Raw genomic sequence first — 27,945 nt, 5'->3', positions numbered from 1 at the left:
TCAGAGTATAGTTCAGTACCACCATCTGTGGCCTGTGGCATTGTGCCCACTGTAATAACTAAAGCAACAAACACTTCCTGCTCCAAAAGTCACCAAGCATGCATGTGCCGCCCAAGGGTCATCCCGGAGGCTTTATGTCTCTTCTCTGACAGAGCTCGTGCTTCATCATTGAGCCAGGATGGCGGAGGCTTTGACTGTTTTTTCAAATTTTATTTGTAATGTTCCTTCTAGGCTCCAGACTCACTGGAGACATCCTGACACTGTATGCTTTGTCTAGCACAATGTGATGCCCTTTACCTACTAAGAGTGAGTGAGCCTCATAAAGGTGCTGCCCTCCCCCCAGAACAAACAACGGAAATGCATCAGGAGAGCTCAGCTGCAGACAGAATGCACATCATGAAGCAGGGGCTGCCACGGGATTCCTTAGATGAAAGCCAATTTCAATGAACACTGTGTTTCAAAGTCTGCTTCCTCTTGCTCCGTAAGAGCCGCAGAAGGAACATCCCACTTGCGTCTGCTGACACAAAAGAATGCTGTGGCTGGGAGATCTTATCAAGCCTTCCTGCGCCACAGTAACAGAGCTCCACTTGTGTCTTGTAAGAATTACTCATTGTTTCACGGGGACGACTGGCTCCTTCGGGTGGGATCTGATGGCATCTCATGGAGTAGAGGTAGGTGGTGCTGGGAGGTCAGCCAGCCACATGACCCGGCTTGCTGGCTTCAGGGAAGTCAGAGAGGGGAGCAGACTTCACCCAGGCTGTTGAATAGCTAAACACATAAGGTTAGACTATTAAAACAGGCCTATGGGCTTCCCAGGTGGCGCTAGTGATAAAGAATCCGCCTGTCAATGCAGGAAACAAGAGATGCAGGTTAGATCCCTGGATTGGGAAGATCCCCTGGTGGAGGGCAAGGCAACCCACTTCAGTATTCTTGCCTGGAGAATTCCATGGACCGAAGAGCCTGGTGGGCTACAGTTCACAGAGTCACAAAGAGCTGGACATGACTGAAGCAACTTAGCACACAACACATACTGTCCACTTACTACTATCTTCAACTGTATAGGCTGAGAACAAAAATTAAAAGTGTTGGTCAGAGTTTTTCTGTTTGTATAAGCTGTTTCTTTCCTTTTAATCAATTCACCTAAAGCTGGGTTATTCTGATAAAACTGAAAAGAATAAAGGAAATTTTTTTTTTGAAAACAGAAATATATTGATTTAAAGCCATCTCTGGAGAATTTAGATGCTAATAAGTAAACATATTAGTGTTTATGACATAAACCTCAAAAATAAATACTTTTTTATGAAGATGAACCTCAGGTTTAAAGGCATCACCTTTACATTTAAGAATGTAAGTTAATAATTTTGGATTAATTAAATTTGGTCAATTCAAAATGATGTATCCTTCGCTTAGAAAGTTTGTGGCTTCCCAATTTGGGTCTCTTCTAATAGGGAAAATTGGTGGTTACCAGCTTAGCTATGTGGAGAGTAGAGTTAGAATTTTCTTCTCTTTCCTCTTCTTTCTAAATGCTTGCTGAGTAATTATTACATACAAGAAATACATAACTGGAAGTATGATAGGCTAAGAAAAAAGGATGACCATGTGTTTCCCAAGGGGACAATGCTTGAGATTAACAGTTTTAATCCCTCCCTCCTATATCTTCTTGTGGCACTTTCTGAAATGCCCTTTGCCCTAAATGTACTCATATTCAGTTGTTTCAACTACAAGAATTATTTTCCTCTTTCTCTGTTAAGATTCTGAAAATCAAAATATTACCAAAATACATCTCTGATATTAACATATTTTTTATTGAAATTATCAAATGTTGTAAATAGGTGGTTTTCTCTCGGTGAGCTGTGAGCATCTTGAGGAAAGGAGTTGGATAACATTCATCTTCCTGTCTCCACTGCCAAGCAAAATGTCTTGCACATATTCAGTTCAGTTCAGTTCAGTCACTCAGTCCCGTCCAACTCTTTGCGACTCTGTGTACTGCAGCACGCCAGGCCTGCCTGTCCATCACAACTCCTGGAGTTTACTCAAACTCATGTCCACTGAGTCGGTGATGCCATCCAATCACCTTATCCTCTGTCATCCCCTTCTCCTCCCACCTTCAAACTTTCCCAGCATCAGGGTCTTTTCAAATGAGTCAATTCTTTGCATCACGTGGCCAAAGTATTGGAGTTTCAGCTTCAACATCAGTCCTTCCATTGAATATTCAAGACTAATCTCCTTCAGGATTGACTGGCTGGATCTCTTTGCAGTCCAAGGGACTCTCAAGTCTTCTCCAACACCACAGTTCAAAAGCATCAATTCTTTGGTGCTCAGCTTTCTTTATAGTCCAACTCTCACATCCTTATATGACCACTGGAAAAACCATAGCCTTGACTAGATGTACCTTTGTTGGCAAAGTAATGTCTCTGATTTTTAATATGCTGTTTAAGTTGGTCATAACTTTTCTTCCAAGGAGTAATCGTCTTTTAATTTCATGGCTGCAGTCACCATCTGCAGTGATTTTGGAGCCCCCTAAAATAAAATCTTACACTGTTTCCCCATCTATTTGCCTTGGTGTGATGGGACCGGTTGTAATGGGACCAGGTGCCATGATCTTCGTTTTCTGAGTGTTGAGTTTTAAGCCAACATTTTCACTCTCCTCTTTTACTTTCATCAAGAGGTTCTTTAGTTCTCCTTCACGTTTTGCCATCAGGGTGGTGTCATCTGCATATCTGATTATTGATACATATTTTTATTGACTAAATATTTATTGGATGGATGAATAGATGGATGGATGGTTGGATGGATGGTTGGATGGATGGATGAGTGGATGGCTGGCTATGCTGTAATGTGTAGAGTTACACATGATGGTTCAACTTAGATTGTCTATGTGGTTCTTGACATGACCACAACTAGGCCTTTCATCATCTAAGACTTTATTATCCCACTACATTAGATGCATAGAATGAAGAGATTTTCAAGATCACATAGTTCAGTTCCTTCATTTGACTGTCGAGGAAATGAGACTCAGGGGGAGAATCTGATTTATTCATAGTACCCCAGTTAATACACGCCAGATCTGGGTTAAAATCCGGATCTCTTTCTTTTTAGTCAAATGCCCACTACACTATTGCTTTCTATGACTCATCTTCGGAGGCTTTAAAGCACCCTGTGGAGCAATCTGTCTCTCCTGGCTTGTCTGAGCAACGTGAGAGAAACCTGGCTAGAGCAGAACTGGGTGAAAGGGACCACCTTGGAGCTGCTGAATTCATATGCTGATGGTGCTGAAGCAAGGTAAGAACAAGAGTGACTGGCCTTTATTCAGGCTGATATTATTCCGTATTCCTCTCAGAAGGTGCCTCACTCGTAAATCAGTGGGTGGTGTCCAGTCCCTCCCTAGTCTCCTGGATAACCTTTGGCAATAGTGTAGTCCAGCCCTATTCCACTGGCCAAGATTTCCATTTTATGCAGAGTCCAGCCTTTCAAAGCCCTTTCCAAAGAAGCTTACACTTCTCCACTTAATGATGAGGTTGATGTAATGATGCTATCTCTAGGTCCTCCTGCCATCAGGAAGTGCTTCCAAAATATCACGAATGATTGCCTGGACTCCTGTATCTCTTGAGTTATGCCCAGTTCCACTGCATCTAAATGCTTGTGGTTAACCTATACTTAAACAATATGCTGTCATTTAAGAATTTAATCTTTTATTTTGTAACAAGCTCTAAGGTAAAAGAATCTGGAAAAGAATACATGAATCACTCTGCTATACACCTAAAATTAACACATCAGTCAAATAAGTCAACTATACTTCAGTTTAAAAAGAAAAAGAAAATCTAACCTTTTAGATTCAACTCTAAGAATGAACACATAATAACAGCGATGAATCTCAAAATAATTATGCTGAGTGAAATAAGACAAACAAAAAGAGCATATACTATATGATTTCATGTATATAAAACATTTATGCTTCTGCTTCAACCTGACTAACACAGTATTTTGGTTGAATTTTAAAAGGTTGCATTTTTACAAGTGGTTGACCAGTTTTCCCAGCACCACTTGTTAAAGAGATTGTCTTTACTCCATTGTATATTCTTGCCTCCTTTGTCAAAGATAAGGTGTCCATATGTGTGTGGATTTATCTCTGGGCTATCTATTTTGTTCCATTGATCTATATTTCTGTCTTTGTGCCAGTACCATACTGTCTTGATGACTGTGGCTTTGTAGTAGAGCCTGAAGTCAGGCAAGTTGATTCCTCCAGTTCCATTCTTCTTTCTCAAGATTGCTTTGGCTATTCGAGGTTTTTTGTATTTCCATACAAATCTTGAAATTATTTGTTCTAGTTCTGTGAAAAATGTGGCTGATAGCTTGATAGGGATTGCATTGAATTTGTAAATTGCTTTGGGTAGTATACTCATTTTCACTATATTGATTCTTCCGATCCATGAACATGGTATATTTCTCCATCTATTAGTGTCCTCTTTGATTTCTTTCATCAGTGTTTTATAGTTTTCTATATATAGGTCTTTAGTTTCTTTAGGTAGATATATTCCTAAGTATTTTATTCTTTTCGTTGCAATGGTGAATGGAATTGTTTCCTTAATTTCTTTTTCTACTTTCTCATTATTAGTGTATAGGAATGCAAGGGATTTCTGTGTGTTGATTTTATATCCTGCAACTTTACTATATTCATTGATTAGCTCTAGTAATTTTCTGGTGGAGTCTTTAGGGTTTTCCATGTAGAGGATCATGTCATCTGCAAACAGTGAGAGTTTTACTTCTTCTTTTCCAATTTGGATTCCTTTTATTTCTTTTTCTGCTCTGATTGCTGTGGCCAAAACTTCCAGAACTATGTTGAATAGTAGCGGTGAAAGTGGACACCCTTGTCTTGTTCCTGACTTTAGGGGAAATGCTTTCAATTTTTCACCATTGAGGATAATGTTTGCTGTGGGTTTGTCATAGATAGCTTTTATTATGTTGAGGTATGTTCCTTCTATTCCTGCTTTCTGGAGAGTTTTTATCATAAATGGATGTTGAATTTTGTCAAAGAATGAAACTAGATCACTTCCTAACACCGCACACAAAAATAAACTCAAAATGGATTAAAGATCTAAATGTAAGATCAGAAACTATAAAACTCCTAGAGGAGAACATAGGCAAAACACTCTCAGACATAAATCACAGCAGGATCCTCTATGATCCACCTCCCAGAATTCTGGAAATAAAAGCAAAAATAAACAAATGGGATCTAATTAAAATTAAAAGCTTCTGCACAACAAAGGAAAATATAAGCAAGGTGAAAAGACAGCCTTCTGAATGGGAGAAAATAATAGCAAATGAAGCAACTGACAAACAACTAATCTCAAAAATATACAAGCAACTTCTGCAGCTCAATTCCAGAAAAATAAACGACCCAATCAAAAAATGGGCCAAAGAACTAAATAGACATTTCTCCAAAGAAGACATACGGATGGCTAACAAACACATGAAAAGATGCTCAACATCACTCATTATTAGAGAAATGCAAATCAAAACCACAATGAGGTACCGCTTCACACCAGTCAGAATGGCTGCGATCCAAAAATCTGCAAGCAATAAATGCTGGAGAGGGTGTGGAGAAAAGGGAACCCTCCTGCACTGTTGGTGGGAATGCAAACTAGTACAGCCACTATGGAGAACAGTGTGGAGATTCCTTAAAAGATTGCAAATAGAACTACCTTATGACCCAGCAATCCCACTGCTGGGCATACACACCGAGGAAACCAGAATTGAAAGAGACACATGTACCCCAATGTTCATCGCAACACTGTTTATAATAGCCAGGACATGGAAACAACCTAGATGTCCATCAGCAGATGAATGGATAAGAAAGCTGTGGTACATATACACAATGGAGTATTACTCAGCCATTAAAAAGAATTCATTTGAATCAGTTCTGATGAGATGGATGAAACTGGAGCCGATTATACAGAGTGAAGTAAGCCAGAAAGAAAAACACCAATACAGTATACTAACACATATATATGGAATTTAGGAAGATGGCAATGACGACCCTGTATGCAAGACAGGGAAAGAGACACAGATGTGTATAACGGACTTTTGGACTCAGAGGGAGAGGGAGAGGGTGGGATGATTTGGGAGAATGACATTCTAACATGTATACTAACATGTAAGAATTGAATCGCCAGTCTATGTCTGACGCAGGATGCAGCATGCTTGGGGCTGGTGCATGGGGATAACCCAGAGAGATGTTATGGGGAGGGAGGTGGGAGGGGGGTTCATGTTTGGGAACGCATGTAAGAATGAAAGATTTTAAAATTTAAAAAATAAAAAAATAAAAAAAATAAATAAAAGGTTGCATTTTTTAAAAAGTTCAATTCTGTTCAGTCGCTCAGTTGTGTCCAACTCTACGACACCATCAACCGCAGCACTCCAGGCATCCTTGTCCGTCACCAACTCCTGGAGTCTATCCAAGGCCATGTCCATTGAGTCAGTGATGCCATCCAACCATCTCATCCTCTGTCGTCCCCTTCTCCTGCTGCTGTCAATCTTTCCCAGGATCAGGGTCTTTTCCAGTGAGTCAGCTCTTCTCATCAGGTGGCTAAAGTATTAGAGTTTCAGCTTCAGCATCAGTCCTTCCAATGAACACCCAGGACTGATCTCCTTTAGGATGGACTGGTTGGATCGCCTTGCAGTCCAAGGGACTCTCAAGAGTCTTCTCCAACACCACTGTTTAAAAGCATCAATTCTTTGGCACTCAGCTTTCTTCACAGTCCAACTCTCACATCTATACATAACTATTGGAAAAACCATAGCCTTGACTAGATGGACCTTTGTTGGCAAAGTAACATCTCTGCTTTTCAATATGCTATCTAGGTCAGTCATAACTTTCCTTCCAAGGAGCAAGCATCTTTTAATTTCATGGCTGCAATCATCATCTGCAGTGATTTTGGAGCCCAGAAAAATAAAGTCAGCCACTGTTTCCACTGTTTCCCCATCTATTTCCCATGAAGTGTTGGGACTGGATGCCATGATCTTAGTTTCCTGAATGTTGAGCTTTAAGCCAACTTTTTCACTCTCCTCTTTCACTTTCATCAAGAGGCTTTTTAGTTCCTCTTCACTTTCTGCCATAAGGGTGGTGTCATCTGCAGATCTGAGGTTGTTGATATTTCTCCCAGCACTCTTGATTCCAGCTTGTGCTTCCTCCAGCCCAGCATTTCTCATGATGTACTCTGTCTATAAGTTAAATAAGCAGGGTGACAATATACAGCCTTGACATACTCGTTTTCCTATTTGGAACCAGTCTGTTGTTCCATGTCCAGTTCTAACTGTTGCTTCCTGCCCTGCATATAGGTTTCTCAAGAGGCAGGTCAGGTGGTCCAGTATTCTCATCTCTTTCAGAATTTACACCTCAATTTTATTAAGGCATATTTGACATACAATAAAATGTACACATTTAAATTGAACAATTTAGTAAGTTTTGACACATGCATACATTCATGAAAGTATCATTATTTTCAAGAGAATGAAAATAATTATCAGTCTCAAAAAACTTCTTCCTCATCTTCTTAACCCCTCCCCAACTATACCACTCACTGCCTCTCCTCTCCCACCTCTCCAGGCAACCACTGATGTGCTTTCTCCTATTCTTGATTAGTTTGCATTTGTTAGAGTTTTATTTTATTTATTTATTTTTTGGCCTCACCACACAGCTTGTGGGATCTTAGTTTCTCAACCAAGAATTTTGAACCCAGGCCCCATCAGTGATAGTGCTGAGTTTTAACCACTGGGCCACCGAAGAATTCCGTCTAGCATTTTATATACATGAAATCATACGGTATATGCTCTTTCTGTCTGTCTTATTCCACTCAGCATAATTATTTTGAGATTCATCTCTGTTGTTATGTATGTAGTATAGTTGGGCTTCCCCAGTAGCTCAGTGGTGAAGAATCCACCTCCAGTGCAGGAGACACAGGTTGAATCCCTGGGTTGGGAAGATCCCCCGGAGGAAGTCATGGCAACCCACTTTAGTATTCTTGCCTGAAGAATCCCACAGACTGAGGAGTGTGGTGAGCTATATAGTCCATGGGGTTGCAAAGAATTGGACATGACTGAAGTGACTGAGCACGCACACACATATAACGTAGTTACAGAGATCTGACCATATGGAATTGTTGTATATGGTTAATTCACGTCTGTAAAGTTGTTGTCTTCACATCTGATGCTGGAACTTGAAGTCCAAGTAAAGGCTATCAGAAAAAGAAGGTGGATGTAAAATGGGGAAGAGCCTATTTCAGAACAAGCTAGAATCCAGTGCACAAGCAGTAGTTCAAAGGAGATTGAAATTTGTGTCAGTCCTTAACGACTTTGACCTTGATTACATAGATTTCCTGCAGAAGCAGGACACTCATCACAGAGCTAAACATACATACCTAGCCCAGGAGTTGGAGAAACTGGAGGAAGAGCAGGACACAGAGGAGTCACAAGCCCAGCTGCTGCCTCCTGCAGGAGGTGAGACAGCTGTGAAGAAACAAGCTATATACAAACAATGAAATGGCTGCAATTTCACACCACCTCCAAATTTTGCACAAGAATGTCTTTCTGCCCACTCTTAATACACAGGAGAGAGATTCTGAGAACTACAGTTCTGCGTCCTCAAGTTTACTCACTGTCAGAGTTACTCTTTGACAACTTGGTACTCAAAAACATTTTTAAAATCACACTTTATCTCCAAATGAAGATAATAACACAGTCATGTCTCCACCTAACATGATGCTCCTATCCCAAGAACAACCCAAACACTAATCTTTGCCCAGAAGAGGATCCAAAGTTTTTTTTTTTCTTCACTTTGGGTGATGTTTGATTTTGGTGTGCACCTTGCTAATTCACACTTCCCCTTTGCTATCCTTTACTACATCTGCTAAAACATCTTATGTTAGATAAGAAAATGAGAATGAGACATAGGACAAATGCAAAAATAATTGGGTAAATATATATATGCATATAAACTATATATAACTATACATTTATTGTTGTTGTCTTTCAGTTGCTATGTCATGTCGACTCTTCTGCGACCTCATGGACTGTAGCCCACCAAGCTTCTCTGTCCATGGGGTTTCCCAGGCAAGAATACTTGAGTGGGTTACCACTTCCTTCTCCAGGGGATATTCCTGACTCAGGGATTGAACCCATGTCTCCTGCATTGCAGGTGAATTCTTTTAACACTGAGCCACCAGGGAAGCCCACACATATATACATACATGGTCATATCACAATGCTGCATTTAATGGGGTTACAAAGAGTTGGACACAACTTAGTGACTGAACAAAACCAACATATCACAGTAAGAAAGAAATACTCATAACTATTACAGTAGTTATATCTGCAACTGGTTGTGTGGTCATAGCTGATATTTATAACTACTTCTTTCCACTTCCCGTTCCATATTCCCTTCATCTTCAGCAAATACTTCAGCTAGTTGTGGATCCTTGCCTGGTGGAGTGAACCAAATCTTCATTCCTGAAGGGTCTGGGTCATTAGCAGTCTTAATAATTGAACTGATACAGCTTTATCAGAAGATATGGGAATATTGAGATGCAACCGAGAGGATCTTCAACACTGGAGACATTTTCTCTAACCTTTTTGTGCAGAATCAGCCCAGGTTCTGTCACTCCCTTCTTTCACTGTTGATCCAATGGCATGAATCAAGGGGCACCCAGTTCAACAGAGTCATCCTTCGGTGCCCTGATGGAACCACTTATCTCTTGGGAACTAAGACCTTTGGACCAGCAGTACCTAACACCACAGGGACAGGAAGCAAAAGTTTACTGCATCACCAGGGACAGTACGAGAGGAACATTTCCCATCACTACCCCTTATTCCAAGACCTATGAATTCTGGGTGTGGGAGAAACAAAAATAAGCATTGGATGATGATTTGGAGCACGTTTGATCCTGGACATCTCACCATAGCTGAGTCTTCAAAAGGCCATTCTATCATTTTGTCAAGCCTGCTGTTTCAGGGTGATGGGGAACATGGCAAGACCAGGGAGCTGCATGAGGCAATTGCTGTACCTCATTGGCTATGAAATAATTTTTTCTGGTCATAAATTATGGTTTGTGGAATATCATGATAGTGAATAAATCATTCTGTACATGGTTTTGGTGGTGGCTTGGACAGAAGCATTGTGGGCAAGGAAGGCAAATCTATATCTAGAGTAGATGTCTATTCCAGTAAGAACAAAACACTGTCCTTTCCAGGATAGAAGATCTAATCTAATGTAATCAACATGCCAGTAGGTGGCTAGTTAGTATCTGGGAACTGTGCCATGCCAGGGCTTACTGTTGACCTCTGCTATTAACATATTGGGCTCTCGCAGCAGCCATAGCCAGGTGGTCCCTGGTAAGCAGACGACTATGAGCCCCTGGATAATTTTCATCTCAGTTCCCATGGTCACTTTATTCATGAGCCAACTGAGCAATGACAAAGTTGCTGGAGAAGCAGGCTGATTGAGGTCCACAGAATGGCTCATCTTCTCCATCTGATTATTAAAGTACTCCTCTGTTGAATTCACCCTTTGGTAAGCATTCACATAGAAACAAATATCTTCACATGCCTTGACCATTTGGAAAGCTCTGTCAACCTGCTTTCCCTCCGGATCCCTTTGACACCAATTTTTCAATCATGTTCCTTCCAAATCTCTTAATGTTCAGCCAAGTATTAGCCATGGCCCACAAATTAGTATAGACTTGTACTTCTGGACATCTCTCCTTACTAGCAAAATGGACAACCAGGGGCAGTGCTCAATATTCTGGCACTGGGGAGATTTCCCTTTACCCCTGGTCTTCAGGATAAGGCTCTTAAGCTTCAACTGTCCATTTTGTTCTTAGCTGACCACTTTTGTGTACCATCTGCCTATTGTGCAGAACCACAGGCCTGACCTGAGTGTTTTCTTGCTCCAACACAGGGAGCTCCCCAGGACGTCATAGGTACAGATTAAGAGAAAGAAGGCAATATATCAGGGGTACAGGCTCTGGATATACTGGCCACTTGCTCATACAGCATACATGTGCCTTCACATTCTGCTCAAGCCCAATTTTGTATATAGCACTCTCTCTTGAGAATGAAATACTTCAGTGCCTGTTTAACCTTATGGCTCAGTGGGTCAGGCAATACTTAGCTCAGGTCACATGATACATTAGTAACCCCTGGCCAAGCTTTCAATGTCTACTAAGACTCAGTAGCAAAACATAAGCTACTTCTTAAAAGAATAGTTATCCACAGAGGATGGCAGGGCTTTATTCTAAAATCCCAAGGATTTGCATTGTGATCCACCTATAGGAACCTGAAAGAGGCTCTAAGTATTATAGCAGTTGTATAAGTCAATGACATTTCAAGCACCATTGGATCTCCTGGATTATGGCCCAAGTGTAACCAAGTAGGACCCTGTGGGCCTTCCTGAGATAGAGCCATACCCCGTATCCTCCCCAGTAACTCCTCTCTGAAGGACCTAGATAATAGTATTTGATGCACACCTCCTGAGTTATTTTATAGATGCTAAAGTGTGTGTTAATCTCTCAGTCATGACTGACTCTTTGTGACTTCATGGACTGTAGCCTGCCAGGCTCCTCTGTCCATGGAATTCTCCAGGCAAGAATACTGGAGTGGGTTGTCATTCCCTTCTCTAGGGGATCTTCCCAACCCAGGGGTTGAACCTGGGTCTCCCATATTGCAGGTAGATTCTTTACCATTTGAGCCACCAGGGAAACCACCACTGAATGGAAGACATTAACTACTTGAAGATCATAAACCCCTAGACTTCCCGGTGCCTGACGATTGATAATGTTAACCCCGTGACACTGCCTTGTTACCTCAACATCAGCTAATCAGAGAATCGTGCACGAGTTGCTCATACACCCTGTGACTGCTGCCCCCCTCACCTTGCCTTTAAAAATACTTTGCCAAAACCCTTCAGGGTGTTTGGGGGTGGGGGTGGGGTCATGAATCACCCATCCTCCTTGCCTGGCCCTGAAATAAATCCCTCTCTGCTCAAAAGTCTGACGTTTTGGCTTATTGGCCTCACTGCGCATTGAGCACATAAACTGGTATTCAGTCACACAAGTGGCAGCGGCAGTCTGGGCTTCGTACAGAGCTTGCTCTTGTTCTGGGCCCCTGCTCACAACTTGTAGCTTTTTAGGTTACTCAGTAAATGTGTGAAAAAGTGTCCTTAACATGTCACACACTGGACCCCTAGATATTTCCCTGAGGTTGCAGGTCCTTGATTTTTCATGGGGTTTATTCCCCACCCTCTGACAGGCGGATGTCTTATCACTGTGTCGAGAGCAGTTGCTCCTTTCTGCTCACCTTATGCGTGAATCAGAGAATCTAGAGGATCCGGGCATGATGAGGCAGCTGTAAGGCTGGCCACCGTCTCACACCAATGAGATGTGCCAGCAGGTAAGCAACAGAGTGAATGAGGAACAGTACAGGTACTGCTTCCTTTCCTCCCTCCACATCTCCCATGAGCATCTTTCTTAGAGCCCATTTGCACCTGAAACATACAAGAACAGAAGTTCCAGGAAATGTAGTTTATCCTCACCACATTGACACATTACAAATCTATCACAAATACAATTTATAATAGATTATTATAGGGTGTAGAAATGAAATTTTAAAAAAAAAAACAGTAGATGCTTATCCTGACATGATCTTCTTTCCTGAGGAATCCATATGACAAAATAATTTCTCTTACCTACAGGGCCTTGATTCTACAGACTATGTGTGCTATGTTCTTACCCTGGGGAGATTTTCAAAAAAGAGCTATTTCCAGAAACATATATTATTTTTTAATAAATAAATGCTTAACAATGTGAAAATAGATTCACAGTTTGAGTGTATTTATCAGTTGCTTTTCCAGAGAGGCTGAAGCTTATCTTTTTATAATGTTTAGTCTTCAAAGAATAAGAATTTGCTTTCAAGTTAAAAAGTGTGCTGCGGGCCAGCAGCAGGGAGATATACTTCTGCATCGTGGGGAAGAGAAAGCCTCAGAATTTGCTCTCCAGGCAGCCTGGAATGCTGCTCATCATGGTGCTGGAGAAGGCCAGTGTGGCTTCAGAGTGGACTGTCTGTGCATCTTGGCATGTGGAATCTTCCTTTTGTTTCTGAAGTCTATGGTCTAAGAGAGAGCTGACATTAACTGTTGTCTCTTACTTTATGAACCTACAGCTTCCTCTTAAAAAGTGGTTAAGATGATTGCAAGAAAGGCATGTGTATGTGGGAGAGAGGGACAGACATTTCAGTGACTTAAAGGACAGAATTCTCAGCTGAGAGCAGAGAAGGGAAGAAAATGTCCAAATGAAACTAAGGGGAAGGTGGTTTTCAAGTCAACCTTTTCTTGTCTCAAGCCAACTCATGACTTCCTGATGAAGACATTTGTCCACCCACCAGTGCTGGTGTTTCTAACTATTCCCATCATGCAGTAAAAATTGTCAACACCTGCCTCAGGCTCAGGAGTTGGGAAAAACCACAAGTGGGCAAGAGACATAAGTGCACAACCAAGGTGACCATTTTAATGATGAAATTGGTCAACTCAGATAATTTGCTGAATTGAAGCATTAAAAGAAGTCATATAGTGTCTTTAACCTCGTGTTGGCTGAATAATCATTTAATAAATATAATTGGATGGTTGCCTAAGTAAAGAAAAGAGTCATATCTGCTATTCATACAAACATTTGGCAAGTATTTGGCCCTATTCCCAAAGAATTCTGATTTCTTCCCCACCCACCCCACCCACCCCCGCCCACCATTTTGGTTCTTGAAGGTTTAAAATCCCAAATAAAGTTGATCCTTAGGATTTGAGCATATTGGGCTCACATTAGAGACCCTGAACCACTGGACAAAGGAGGGAGGGACATAGAACAGAATGGAAAGAATTATTGAAATTTTCCACCCATGAACTGGACACACCCTCATGCAAACAAGACTTTTAGGCTAAGGCTATATTTTATAATAATGTGATAAAACACTTGATAAGCCCACAGAGGATAAGCAGTAGTTTTGGGTGGTTTTTTTTTTTTTTTTTTTTTTTTTCCAATTCTCTGAAATCCAGTACCACATGCTGAGCAGTTGGATGGAAAAGTCATTTGTCATCTCTGTTTCCAAATGTCTATTTCCTTTCTGGAGCCTCAGCAGTTTGAGGTGCTGTCAAAGGTGAGAGTCCATCGTGTCAGTGGCTCTGATCTCGCATCCACACTTGCCCTTACTGTGTCCATCTCCACCACTTGCTAGCCAGCTCTGATAAGAGGTGCTGGGCTGGGAGGTCATGGGGGGAGCTGTCAAGCATGTTTCTTTCTGGCTCTGCAGTTTGCTCTTCATCACTCAGGAAAAGGCAGAGAGTCAGGGACAAGCTTCATGAGTACTTTCTCCTTTTTGTAGGCTTCTCCCAGTGCTCTGGAAGAGGGGCCAAGTAACCCAGTCCCTTGAAAGCTGTCTCAGTCCTCAATACCTTGCTTTCTTCCCTCAACACCTCTTTGAAACACTATTCTTATAATCACAATGAGAAAATAAAATTACTTAAGCTCTGTTCTTAATAATAAGCACTCAAATAATGGCAAAGGTGGTCTTACAACTATGGCTATGGCTTCCCCGCTCGCTTAGTGGAAAAGAATCCACCTGCCAATGCAGGAGATGCAAGTTCGATCCCTGGGTCGGGAAGATCCCCTGGAGGAGGAAACGGGAACCCACTCCAGTATTCTTGCCTGGGAAATCCCATGGACAGAGGAGCCTAGTGGGCTATAGTACATGGGGGTCACAAAAGAGTTGAACATGACTTCGTGACAACAACGTGGATTAACAGACTTTTTCTTTAAAAAGAAGTGCTCCATCTTCTACATTTTTATTTGTATTTGACTTTCGACTGCCAGACCCAGGAACACTCTGAAGCTTCCTTGTGGTTTGTCATATGTTATATGGTACTTTGATGCTTTGCACTTTTCAAAGAGCCTTTACACAAAAAATGATCTCATTGGGTCCTCAGATAACCCTGGGAGGCAGGTAGGGTTGATGGCTATTCTATCACCACCTCTCATAAGGGGGGAAAAAAGTAAATAAGTTATGTAACCTGACCAAGGTCACTCTGCACTTCAGTGGTGGAACTAGATTTCAACAGAGGTGTGTCTCTGGAAGATTTCTTTCTTTCTTTTAATCTATTTCATCACAACAAGCCACCTCTGTGAAGGAAATGTACACACATCCTTCTAATTCAACATTCAAGTTAAATGGCTGCAAAATTATAGCTATAGTAGCTATGTTTGTTAGGTGACAACTTTTTCCATATTTCTATTTTCTTCTTTCCCTACCACTATTATCATTTTCCTCCCTATCCAACATCCCCTATTTAACATTTATGAAAGTAATAGTATCCTCTTCTATCTCTCCTCTCTTTTCTCTTTTTTCTCCCTATTTCTCTCTCTCTCCTTTCTCTGTCTCTCTCTCCCTCTCTCTCTTTTTCTATTTTGTTTTTGTTCATTGATTGGGTACTAAAAGTAACACGTGACTGGGATTTAAGAGAATCAAGCTTGAGATATTTGTTTCACATAACTTCTCTGGCTCTCAGTTACTTTACTTGCAATTTTTTTTTTTTTTCCTGAAACAATGACTTTTCCACAGGAGTGAAGAACAGGAAAGCAAAAATGACTTTTGTGTTTATCAAAAAATATATATATGGCTAAAAAAGCTGAGAGCGACTTTGTAGGTTTTTTATTTTAAGTTACAGATGAAGGGTTCAAACTTACAACTTCTGTCTGTAAGTCAAATATTCAGTGACTTTATTTTATAGAAACTTCCACTAGCCTCACCAATAAGCCATTTTTAACATGAAATGCCAAAACAGACTCTGCAAAATTTAGGAAAGAAATCAGAGTTGCCTCCCCACGATTATTAATATCTGATCATTTCTCATGTTGATGGCATTTTTAGAATGCAAATTAACAGCCAACAAAATAACAACAAAGGAAAGAAAATGAGATGGTTCTTCATTCTAGTGCTCTATATTTCTGGTTTTGTTTGTTATATGAAGTGATGGCAGGTGATGGGGCTGATTAAGTACAGACTGAAATGAGCTGTATTTAGATACTGTCTACAAAGGTTTTTCCTAGGAGGAAGTCCTTATTTAACTTAACCCCGTGGTTCTATAGACTTGTGTGCTCTGAACACAGCTGCATAATTAGTAATCATCATTAATCATTTCTACTTCTGTACTTCTATCACCAACAAAATTATAGCAACCTATATTTTTAGTAAACTCTAATTGCAAGTTTAATTTAATATTTATTTATCACTTTAAGAAGCAGTTTGCTGAACTGATTATACAAATCAAAAGTGATGTTTCTGAAGATAGAAATAAAACTTCCCATCAGGAATAAATAGGTTTTTCAAAAGAACAGTGTCTGCCTCTTGGCAAAAGGAAAAAAGAAAAAAAAAAGTGCCAGAAAATCAGGCTTTCAGGCCTTTTCTACCTTTAATGTGAAAATGAGTATTCATGTGGGATGGCTTTAGACTACCTATTGGAAAATGCATATCAAGTAACAGATGTATAATTTATGGAACTGATTGCTTTAAGCAAAGAAGCTTAAAAATGAGTTTTGCAAGCAACTCAAGTTGTTCTCATGAGGCAAATGTATGCTAATTACTTAGAAGTGAAACCTGCCTTTGAAATATACACAAAAAGGAAAAGAAACTTGAAGAAATGATTAAGCAAATGTTCCATCACTCTCAGAAGCATTTTCTAGACTCCTTCTATGGGAAGAGGTCAGGTGGTGGTATATACTCTTGAAAACTTCATTAGATAATGAGCCTTGAACAGATGAGTTTCTCTCAGGTAACTGTACATGGATATTCCCCAGGTACTGATTCAGGATTTCCAAGCTTTCTGGCTGGATGGATTAATGGATGTATCAACTGGAGCTAAGGAATGTTCTTTTAGCCAGACTCAAGATGTAAAGCAGACAAGGGCCTATTTCATTTACAAAATTGAATCAAAGACTCAAGGACAAAAGTCCAACAATGTAGATGACTAACATAAAATTATCACTGTTAGAGTTACATTATAACTAGAAGCACTGGATTTTAAAAGCCAAGTCATATGTTGTCAATGGCCTGAGATCTGCAAAAAAAAAAAAAAATTCTCCCACAAAGGCCCATACAAAAAATGTTTTGAAGTGGAATCTGAGACCTGGTAGCACAAAAGTGCCTTAAAGAGCCCTAACTGGCATGGGGAGCACTAGGGGACAGGGGCAGTCTCTAAAGTAGACAGAGCTCTTCAAACACAGCAGGAACTGGTGCTTTAAAAAAAGCAAACCACCAAAAAGAATACAGGTAAATGTCATAGCAAATCAAATTAAACATCACTAGCATCCATTTCCTGGTTTTGGTTTTATTTTGTTCTGTTTTGTTACTATTCATTTTAATGCCTTCTTTGGAAGAGATAAGTTTTCCCTAATTTAAAAGGAAAAAGGAATGGCCATTTAGAGTATAATGGATAATATACAGTAGAATCTTATATAAACAAATTATCTACTAGCTACAAGCTGCTGCAATTTTCATGAATTTTAAAAATGAAAATTGAGAAAAAAGGTCACAGAAAGTCAAAAAATAGGTAAAGTTAAATCATATATTTATAGAGATACATATATAAGTGGTAAAATTATAAAGAATAGCAACATAATTGCTAACATAAAATGCAGAATTATTGTTTCATGGAAGGGGCAATAGAGAGAGGGAGATGTGATCAAGAGACCCTATATAGGTGGAGGGATCACAAATATAGATAGTATTTTATTACTATTTATGTTGGTGATGTATGCGTGAGTATTCATTTTATTATTATTCTTTAAACAGCATAAATATTATCATATACTCCTATAAATGCATAATTGACAATTTTGAGTTTTTCAAAATAGATGGGTCAGTTTTTTACAATTTCATTTCTTTTCTTGAAATCCTAACGCTCCTATCTTCTGAAGGTAACCTTCACCCAGAGAAATCTGTGAAGAAACTCAGGACACAGTGTTTACAGACTCATAGACAATGTAGTCATAGAACAAAAATAAACAAATTAAAAATCAGAAGGAAAAAATCCCTGGTTGGATGAATTTTAGAAGTTGGCCTCCCTTTATACTTTCTGCCTCGGTTTGACACTCAAGACCTTTACCAGTGGAACCCAATCTTCCAAGAGTATTTCCTAGAAATTTCCTCCCTGGGAAGCCTCTTTCCTTGTTAAGTATGATTCCCTGGGCAAGACTTCACCATTCCCTGGCAAAGCATAAAGCCCTTTTCCACCCTTGTGCTTTGACTATCTCATGCCAGTTACCTGTATTTCCCATCCTCTTGATGACTGACCATCATAGTTTGACCTCTTCTGGGAAACCACTGTGATAACCTCATAACCTCAGTCTGCAGCACTCTGGCCTTTTCCTGAACTCTTGAACAGCTGCCTATTTAATTCTGTGAGTAGTTAATCTTGTGGGCTTTGTAACACCAGAATTTTCATCAACCAGATTTATCTTCCTCTTTGGCACAGAGCTGGTCTGTATTTCCTGTCCTCCCTTGCAGCTAGCTGCAGCCGTGTGACTGAGTTCTGCCCAAAGCAGTGCAGATACCGGTGCATCATTCTTCTCCAGCCCTGTTCTAGCACCTCCCACAAAATCCTCCATGCCCTCTTTCTCCTCATCTGTGGTTGTTCCAGGAACCCAGCAAAGCACTTTAAAGCTCTAGGGATCTGCAGACACTATCAGAAGTCAGCCAACTTTTTCTCTGAAGGTCAGATAATAAGTATATTAGGGTTTTGAGGATACATAATGTAAAAACCTTTCTTAGCTTCTAGAATTAGGCTGGATTTGAGTTGGGGGCTGTAGTTTGTCGACCCCATCACAGATGAAAAGATCTTGGATTTCAGAATGTCTATGTAAAGCACAGCCCTCTTCCTCCCTGCTCCCACCTCTCTCATGTCTGCAACTGACCTACTTGGACTATGAAGGGAGCAATACTTTTTACTGTGTTTCGTTTTCTCTGAACTACAGCAATGAGATTTTCCATGGTCAGATACAACAAAGAGATAACTATTTGGGGAATTTGGACGAAGTAGAGTTCCAGTTTCAAGAAACTGGGGTCTGTTCACCCCAATTAGTCTTCTTTGCTAAAATGTTGATTCTAGAAATATTTAGTTTGTTACTTGCTTTTCTCTGGTTATTGTCTAGGAAACCATTGTTATCAAACAAATCTGCCTAGGCCAGAGCAGCCTGATTTAAAATCATTGCTTTAAAATCCAGCAGAAGAAATCTCAAGTTGGAGGAAAATCAAGAAGACAATGTGGAAGAGTAAACAAAGGAAGAAGATGTGCGCTTCACCACAGAAATTAAATCTGCAAAGCATATGGAAACCTCAGGTGCATCTGACTCACAATATTAATGTTTTCCCTAAGATCTACAATCTTCCTCCCTCTCTTCTCCACTTTTCTGAAATAACCCACATCTGTGAAGCTTCTTCAGTTTTCATTTTCTCAGTCCCTGCTGATAAACACAGAATTCACTAGTATCTACATGCCTGGGCAGTCTTTGGTAGTAAGTCAGAGTGAGGTAGTGAAAGATTTGGAACAAAAACTCCTCACTGCAGCCTGGTTTGCTCAAACAGCCTGCCAAGATGGTGTGGTTCTCATGTGAAGAAAGTGCTCCTTCACCTGTATCAGCAAGTTGTTCTCCCTAAGACAGCAAATTGCATTTGTTTTGACCTTGAGTAAGTTGCTGTTTCCCTAGGCTGACATTTGTTCTGTTCCTTGAAGCTGCAAACCACTTCAAGGGCATGTTTTTCTTTCTGCACATGCTGTCTTCACTTACTTACTGATGTGCAAGACTTGAGAGGCACAAAAGGAACATGAACACAAGCAAAAAGCCAAGAGACTCATACCTGTTCTTGCATTTCACTTCCAGAACCAAAGGAAGGAGGAGTCTTTTTGATTGTGATGTGAAAAGTAGAAAGTGATAACTTCCTATGTTTGTCTCAGTCAAAGGAAGTTCAAAGGCTTCTCTATATTCTGGATTCCCACCTTCCTATCTCTCAAATTAGATTTATACGTACGTATTTTCACTAGAGCAGGCTACAGAGTAGAACTTAATTCTCAGCAGCTACTAACAATGGACTCTGAGCAGTTATTTATATACGAATTTTGAATCAACCAGCCTCCGTTCATTATTTGATGAGCTATTAATAGTACTAATAAAATATTCATAGCTCATTTGTTGATTCTTCCAGGGTTCCAGCATTTCACTCAGACCTCTCAAAATCATCACTGTGGGCTTTAAGAAGCAACAGAAAACCCAGCTGAATAAGAACTGGCTTCCTTTCTGGCTGTCCCAGTAGATCAGGTTTAGTAGCTGCAGTACTCATGGTGCCTGTCCCCTGGGCTTGGACACCAGATACTGCATGCCTCAGTCTAATGCATCCAGGAATCGTAGGTGGAGGTGGTATGGGATGAGGGGAGAGTCGACTGACTTTTGCATCCCATCAAAGGTGAATGCTGGGCTCCTTTGTTTAGACTAGTCTAGAAGAACCCACAGAAAAGGTGATGGCACCCCACTCCAGTACTCTTGCCTGGAAAATCCCATGGATGGAGGAGCCTGGTAGGCTGCAGTCCATGGGGTGGTGCAGAGTCAGATACGACTGAGTGACTTCACTTTCACTTTTCACTTTCATGCATTGGAGAAGGAAATGGCAACCCACTCCAGTGTTCTTACCTGGAGAATCCCAGGGACAGGGGAGCCTGGTGGGCTGCTGTCTATGGGGTTGCACAGAGTCGGACACGACTGAATTGACTTAACAGCAGCAGCAGCAGAAGAAGAACCCAAAGGGATAGAGTAGAATTGACCTTGTGTTGAAACTCCTAATATTGTTCTTCTAATGCAATAAAAAAGAGCAGCTCTCCTGTAAATTTCTTGACATGTTTATTATACAGGAAGAGTGTCACTAATTTGATTAATTTTTAAGGACTAGTTGGAAATCTACCCCCCCCTCCAAATGAAAAGATAAGCAATTTTAAATTTTGAGTACCTTAAGAGTGCCATGGGCCCTTGTGAAATTCTGTTTGAGAAAATTCATAGAAAGGTACTGTGAAGCAACCATATGCTTAGAAAGCTTCTTGTTTAAGACTCCATTGGGTCAATTCTGAGGTTTTTCTGGGAGTTGGATGCATTTGTTCTCTCTGAATCACAGTTTCTGACACATTATTTTACAAGTTCTTGATCTTTTTCTAAAAACTGACAGGCTTATGGAGAAGTTAATAATTCATTGAGTAAAATATGCTTATGTCTGCAAACAACAGAGATCAAAAAAGTGCCCCAATTTTACTGTGAATCTTCCTAACAATATTAAATATGCAAACCCAAATTTGACTTAGAAAACATGCAAAAGATTTTAGTCTTTAAATCTCTCTGCAGGTTTCCCTTATCATAAAATGTTTTCAATTTTGCTTGAGGTGAAACAATTTAGAGCCCAGCTTCAGACCACTGTGTCTTATATTACAGAATTTAAAAAGGGAAGAAGGTTCTTAGAAAAGTGTGGCCTATGTCAAAAGTAGCTGTATTACACCAAAATGACTATTTATACATTATTTCCAACTAATGGAAAGATAAATTTGAGCATGATTTTCTTATAAATGATAACTAATGTATTTTATGAATGCATTGGTGCAAATCAGATTTGCTATCACCATATAAGATACAGCTACTTTTGACATAGGCCACACTTTCTTAAGAACCTTCTTCTAATAGGGGCGTTGGTGGTTCAGTGGTAGAATTCCTGACTCCCACATGGGAGACCTGGGTTTGATTCCCGGTCAATGCATCATGCTCTTGTTTGTTTGGGGGCTTCCCTGGTGGCTCAGACAGTAAAGAGTCTGCCTACAGGGCAGGAGACCTGGGTTCGATATCTGAGTAGGGAAGATCTGCTGGAGAAGGAAATGTCAACCCACTCCAGTATTCTTGCCTGGAGAATCCTATGGACGGAGGAGCCTGGCGGGCTACAGTTCATGGGGTTGCAAAGAGTCAAGACACAACTGAGCGACTTCACTCTCTCTCTCCAAGGTGATAGGAGTAAGACTTTTCAGGTCCCTAATGATTTCTTTATTTTCTACAGTCATTTGCAATGATATTTCAGTTATATTTGGGATGTAGCTGTCAAACTATAAAAATAGCCTCCTAGTCCACAAAACAATACACTGTCTTCAAATTAAAGATGAATATTCTGTTTTAGAACACAAAAAGTTCCATTCCTTGGGTTACTATTCCATTCATCCAAAACTTCACAGAAAATTACCTACTAGAAGCTGAAATTCACGTAAATAATTTGTGAAGCGATACATAAATTCATGAAAAGAAAGGAAATCCTTTGTGCTGACAGACTTTGTGGGGAGCAGTAGTGGAAGGACCCGCTCTTCCTCCCCTGGGATCCTTGGTTTCCTTTGCCTAGAATCCTCTTTCTCCATATTTACATGGCTGCCTCCATGAGATGGTTAAATAGCATCATCAACTCAATGGACATGAATCTGAGCAAATTCCAGGAAATAGTGAACGGCAGGGGAGCCTGGTTGCTGCAGCCCATGGGGTTGCAAAGAGCCAGACACAACTTAGCGACTGAACAACAACAACTCCATCTTATCTTGGGAACTCAGCAAAAGGCTTAAAGGTTACAGATCAAATCGTTCTGATCACTTAACCTAAGTAGGTGCCCTATTATAAAATTGTTCACATAGTCCTTAGCACTAACTGATATTCTTGGTTTCTGTTTCATGTCAATCTCCTTGCACTTGGAAGACATGAATTTTGTCATACTCGCTCTGTAATCCTAGTATCTAGAATATCTAAAGCAGGTATTATAGGTTGAACTGTATCCTCAGCCCCCCAAAATATGTTGATGTTCTAACCTCCAACACCTCAGAATGACCTTCAAATAATTAGAAGACGGTTGTTACAAATGTAATTAGTTAAGATGAGGTCATATGAAGTAGAGTGGGCCCTTAGACTAAAAACACTCTCTTAGAAAGGCATACAGAGACACTTTGTGAAGATCTAGACACATGGAGAAGATGGTGATATAAAGAAGGCTGTGCTACTATAAACCAAGGGATACCTGGGGGCTACCAAAAACTGGGAGAGGACTTCAGAAAGAACATGACTCTACCAACACCTCACCTCCCTTTTCAAGTGCTAACAGCTGATATTCTACCCCCTCACCCAATGGCCAAATAGGTGCCTTAAAAATGATACTAAAAACTGGGACTTTTGCAGTAAAAATTTGTATAGGAATGGACTGAAGAGTATCATTCTATTGCAGTTCTCTGGTTTGGCTTAAAGTAATGTTGCTATAATTTCCATCAAAAATATTTGTAGGAGGGAAGATTTTTACCATAACTTTGTACTACTGTTATTGTGAATTTCCATGTTTCAGCTAGCGTTAGTTAATAATTTAAAAATGCATTATATATTTCTTTCTTTTTTGCAGCAATAAGAGCATACCTTTGGGACAATGGATGGCATCAGCATTGAACTGAAGCCAACTCTGGTGTTTTAAAGAAAAATTATCATGACACTTCTAAGTAAGCAGATTCAAAAGACAGCATGAATCAGTCTCAAAATATTCTGGGTAATTAATTCCCAAAGTTTGCATGACTTAAACAGTAATAGCTCAAAAACAAAAATTCAAATTGTGTTCATTGTTAGAGCTGATTTTTAGTGATTCCTTTTTTAAAAATCTGAAATCACTTGAAAACCAATTATATATATGCATGTATGTGTATGCGTTCAAAATCACCAGCATTTGGGAACTGAAAAGTTTTATTATGAGATCCTTAGAAAGGTTACTCCATTTATATATCCCTTTATATCAAATATGGGCTTCCCTGGTCACTCAGCTGGTAAAGAATCTGCCTGCAATGCAAGAGACCCTGGTTTGATTCCTGGGTCAGGAATGGAGAAGGGATAGGCCACCCACTCCACTATTCTTGGGCTTCCTTGGTGGTTCAGATGGTAAAGAATCTGCCTACAATGTGGGAAATATGGGTTTGATCCCTGGGTTGGGAAGATCCCCTGGAGCAAGACATAGCAACTCACTCCAGTATTCTTGCCTGGAGAATCCCAGAGAAGCCTGAGAAGACAGAGGAGCCTGGCAGGTTATAGTCCATGGGGTGGCAAAGAGTTGGACAGGACTGAGCAACAAAGCACAGCACACATCAAATATATCAAATAAGAAGCTAAATCATAAAAAGCATCTTCATTTATTCCTCAGTGCCACAAGAGCAATTTCTTTAAAGGCAGGCATATCACCTTTGAACTGCAACTTTCTCTCAGTCTGTTCTGGGTATAATACATAGTATTAAGTAAAAAGAAGCAAATGGATGTACTGAAAACAAAGATCAAACTTTGTGGAGTCATGTGCAGGGTCTGAGAGCATTTCCTGTTTCATAGGAAACATTCACATCATGACTTGTCATCTATACTGTCTCGCCCAGTGTCTCCTAACTTCCTGGAATAAAACCAAACTAAGCAAAGCAGTAAAAATGTCAATTTTTCTATGTTTTGGAATTCCAAACTCTTATTACTAGAACACTAAATCTTTCAACCTGCTGACTGTTGTGCCATCCAAAATTAATAGTGGTTTTTAATGGTTTATTTTTTAATGTAATGCTTCTATCTACAGTCCATAAATTATAACAACTTATTTTAAACTTATTCTAAAATTCTGCAAAATATTGGCTTAGTATTCAAACCAACCTCTGCTTTTACTTTAGCAAATGACTTGAACAAAACTCATTCTCCCATAAATATTAATTGGGTTTTAGATGCTGGCAAATAACCAGAAAGTGAGTGATATAAGTCATACTTTAGTTTATCCTGTGGATTTGCCATTTGTGTCTTCTACAATACTTGTTGGTTGAATGATTTCCAAAGCTGATCTATATTCCAACTTTGCCTTCATAAGAAATCATCCCATATGGAAACAGGGTTACATTTTATCAGCACCATCTCCACCAACTACATGACCATCAACACTTTTCAATTTGTAGAAAATTCAGCATTATCTGCCAAGTTGTCAAGATGTCAAAAGTGCATAGATTATTTTAACAAGACTACTTCCATTGTAGGTGAATTTTAGGGACTCACAGCAGGTGTGGGGGAGCATTTCTATGCCACATGCTTTCACATTGCAGAGATTAGTAGGTTCTTATTTTCTGTTTGAAGCAAGCATTCATAGAGAGTACAAATTCATTCAGCCTAAGGAGAGACATTTCAGATTTACCCAATCTGGAGTCTTTATTATACCAGTAAGGAAATAAAAGTGACTTACCAAGCCACTAAAATCCAGATTTTCTCACTGTCTAGGCCCAGGTCTTATTCATAGCTCTTTGAGGAAAAATGAAACACAGAGTTAACACCTACTGAATGTCATCCATGGGCCAGACACAGTCATAGCTGCCAGGCACTGTCATCTTTCAAAAGAGTTTAAGGGTTAGACTCCCAGTTCGATTTCTTCAGTGGGAAATTGGTTCCACCTCTTATTACCTAGTTCTCTGATTCTTAGTTTCTTCGTGTATAAAATGTGGTTCATAAATGAACCTTCCTTACTGACAAAGACTAAATGAGACAGTTATTATCAAAGCCTTAATAGTACTTGGCACATAAGTGAATATTGAATGAAAAAGTATTGAATAAATTGAATATTGAGTTTTAAAAAAAAGAGGAAAAGAAACTTTGCATGTCATTGGGGTAGGGAAGATAAAGCAAGTGAGAATAGATTTTATGCCTATTTTACAAATGAGAAAAATTATAGTTGGGTAAAATTCAGTAATTTGCAAACAAATTGCAAAACCAGCATGTGAAGCTTCTTTCTGTTTCAACCCAAACTTCCAGTTGTGTCTGCTATGTCACAACAACTTGTAAGAAGGATAAGAGGATCAGGGAACTAGAAAGAGCATCGGGACCATCTGCTTGGAGAGCAGGCTGCTTTGCTCATGCTGTACTCTGAAAGCTTTCTGGCAACTTCCCAGCAACTCTAGTAACCTACAAAACTCTGAACTGGTGCTCTGCCCAAGTGGCAGAAGTCAATGAGAATATTCAGGTGATAGTGCAAATATTAGTCCAGGTTAAAGTCTGGAATGTAACCTTGGCTTCTGTTAGCTCATTACCAGTCCATTCTCAAGGACAGGCATTGCATGTGCTCTCTTTCTGTACAGCTGACTCACCCCATGCCCAGCATGGCAAGAGCTTGCTGGGTCAGCTCTCCTCATGACGTGACCCTTGGCAGGTCACCAACCTCCACAAGACTGGGTTAAGGACAGAGTCGCAGGCCACACTGCCAACCACCTAACTCAGATTCTTACAGGATGAGATCTTGAAATATCTAATTTTTATGTAAACTTGTCACTGAGGTCAACCTTGTATCAGAAAAAAAAAAAAAAAAGAAGAAGTACAGATCCTGTAAGGGTACTCTCATTAATTTTCATGAAACAAATACAATCTCAAACCAATTAGCAAAGCAATCCAGTCCAGAAGACAACTCTTTGGACTACCTATTAGTCACTCTCTCCCAAGGTAACCACCATATATTCTGACTTCTAGGATCATAGCTTACTTTTCCCTATTTTTGAAATTTATATAAATGGAGCCTCATAGCGTGTGTTCTTTTGCATCTGGCTTCTCTGACTCAACAGAATGCTTGTGAAATGCATCCATGTTGCTGCATGTAGTTACCGTTTGTTTGTTCTCATTGTTATAAAATAGGAGGTCAACCTTCTGTTTTATAAATAAAGTTTTATTGAAGCACTGCCAGGCTAATTATTTGTTCCTCCTCCCCCCCTCCTTTCTTTTCTTCTTCTGATGGCCTAGCAGTGGTAAAGTTTTATTATGATTTTCTGAGCAAATATTAAGAGGAGAATGTAATCTAATTTTATGAATGTTTTCCAAACAATGAGTATGCTCACTTGAATCACGTTCTCTCAGAAACTGGCAGTACCTACTGTATATTGCCACCCTACTTATTTAACTTCTATGCAGAGTACATCATGAGAAACGCTGGACTGGAAGAAGCACAAGCTGGAATTAAGATTGCTGGGAGAAATATCAATCACCTCAGATATGCAGATGACACCACCCTTATGGCAGAAAGTGAAGAGGAGCTAAAAAGCCTCCTGACGAAAGTGAAAGAGGAGAGCGAAAATGTTGGCTTAAACTTCAACATTCAGTAAACGAAGATCATGGCATCCGGTCCCATCACTTCATGGGAAATAGATGGGGAAACAGTGGAAACAGTATCAGACTATTTTTTTGGGCTCCATAATCACTGCAGATGGTGACTGCAGCCATGAAATTAAAAGACGCTTACTCCTTGGAAGAAAAGTTATGACCAACCTAGATGGCATATTCAAAAGCAGAGACCTTACTTTGCCGACTAAGGCCCATCTAGTCAAGGCTATGGTTTTTCCTGTGGTCATGTATAGATGTGAGAGTTACACTGTGAAGAAGGCTGTGCACCAAAGAATTGATGCTTTTGAACTGTGGTGTTGGAGAAGATTCTTGAGAGTCCCTTGGACTGCAAAGAGATCCAACCAGTCCATTCTGAAGGAGATCAGCCCTGGGATTTCTTTGGAAGGAATGATGCTAAAGCTGAAACTCCAGTACTTTGGCCACCTCATGCGAAGAGTTGACTCATTGGAAAAGACTCTGATGCTGGGAGGGATTGGGGGCAGGAGGAGAAGGGGACGACAGAGGATGAGATGGCTGGATGGCATCACTGACTTGATGGATGTGAGTCTGAGTGAACTCTGGGAGTTGGTGATGGACAGGGAGGCCTGGCGTGCTGCGATTCATGGGGTCGCAAAGAGTCAGACACGACTGAGCAACTGAACTGAACCTGTATGAA

The 27,945-nt window shown here is 40.1% G+C and overlaps 1 long non-coding RNA gene across 1 annotated transcript in view; it reads left to right on the top strand.

Annotated features, from left to right (window-relative positions):
* Nucleotides 1-569: 569 nt before the first annotated feature.
* The window catches only part of LOC138444873 (uncharacterized), a 69,579-nt gene continuing 42,203 nt past the window's right edge, over nucleotides 570-27,945 (top strand). The window contains exon 1 of the long non-coding RNA XR_011258631.1: nucleotides 570-671. This is a non-coding gene — a long non-coding RNA (uncharacterized lncRNA). The remainder of the gene's footprint in view (nucleotides 672-27,945) is intronic.

Source organism: Ovis canadensis, chromosome 8 (assembly GCF_042477335.2).
Source record: "Ovis canadensis isolate MfBH-ARS-UI-01 breed Bighorn chromosome 8, ARS-UI_OviCan_v2, whole genome shotgun sequence".
NCBI lineage: Eukaryota > Metazoa > Chordata > Mammalia > Artiodactyla > Bovidae > Ovis > Ovis canadensis.
The sequence above is the reverse complement of the archived record's forward strand: the minus strand, read 5'-3'. Positions and strand labels throughout refer to the sequence as shown.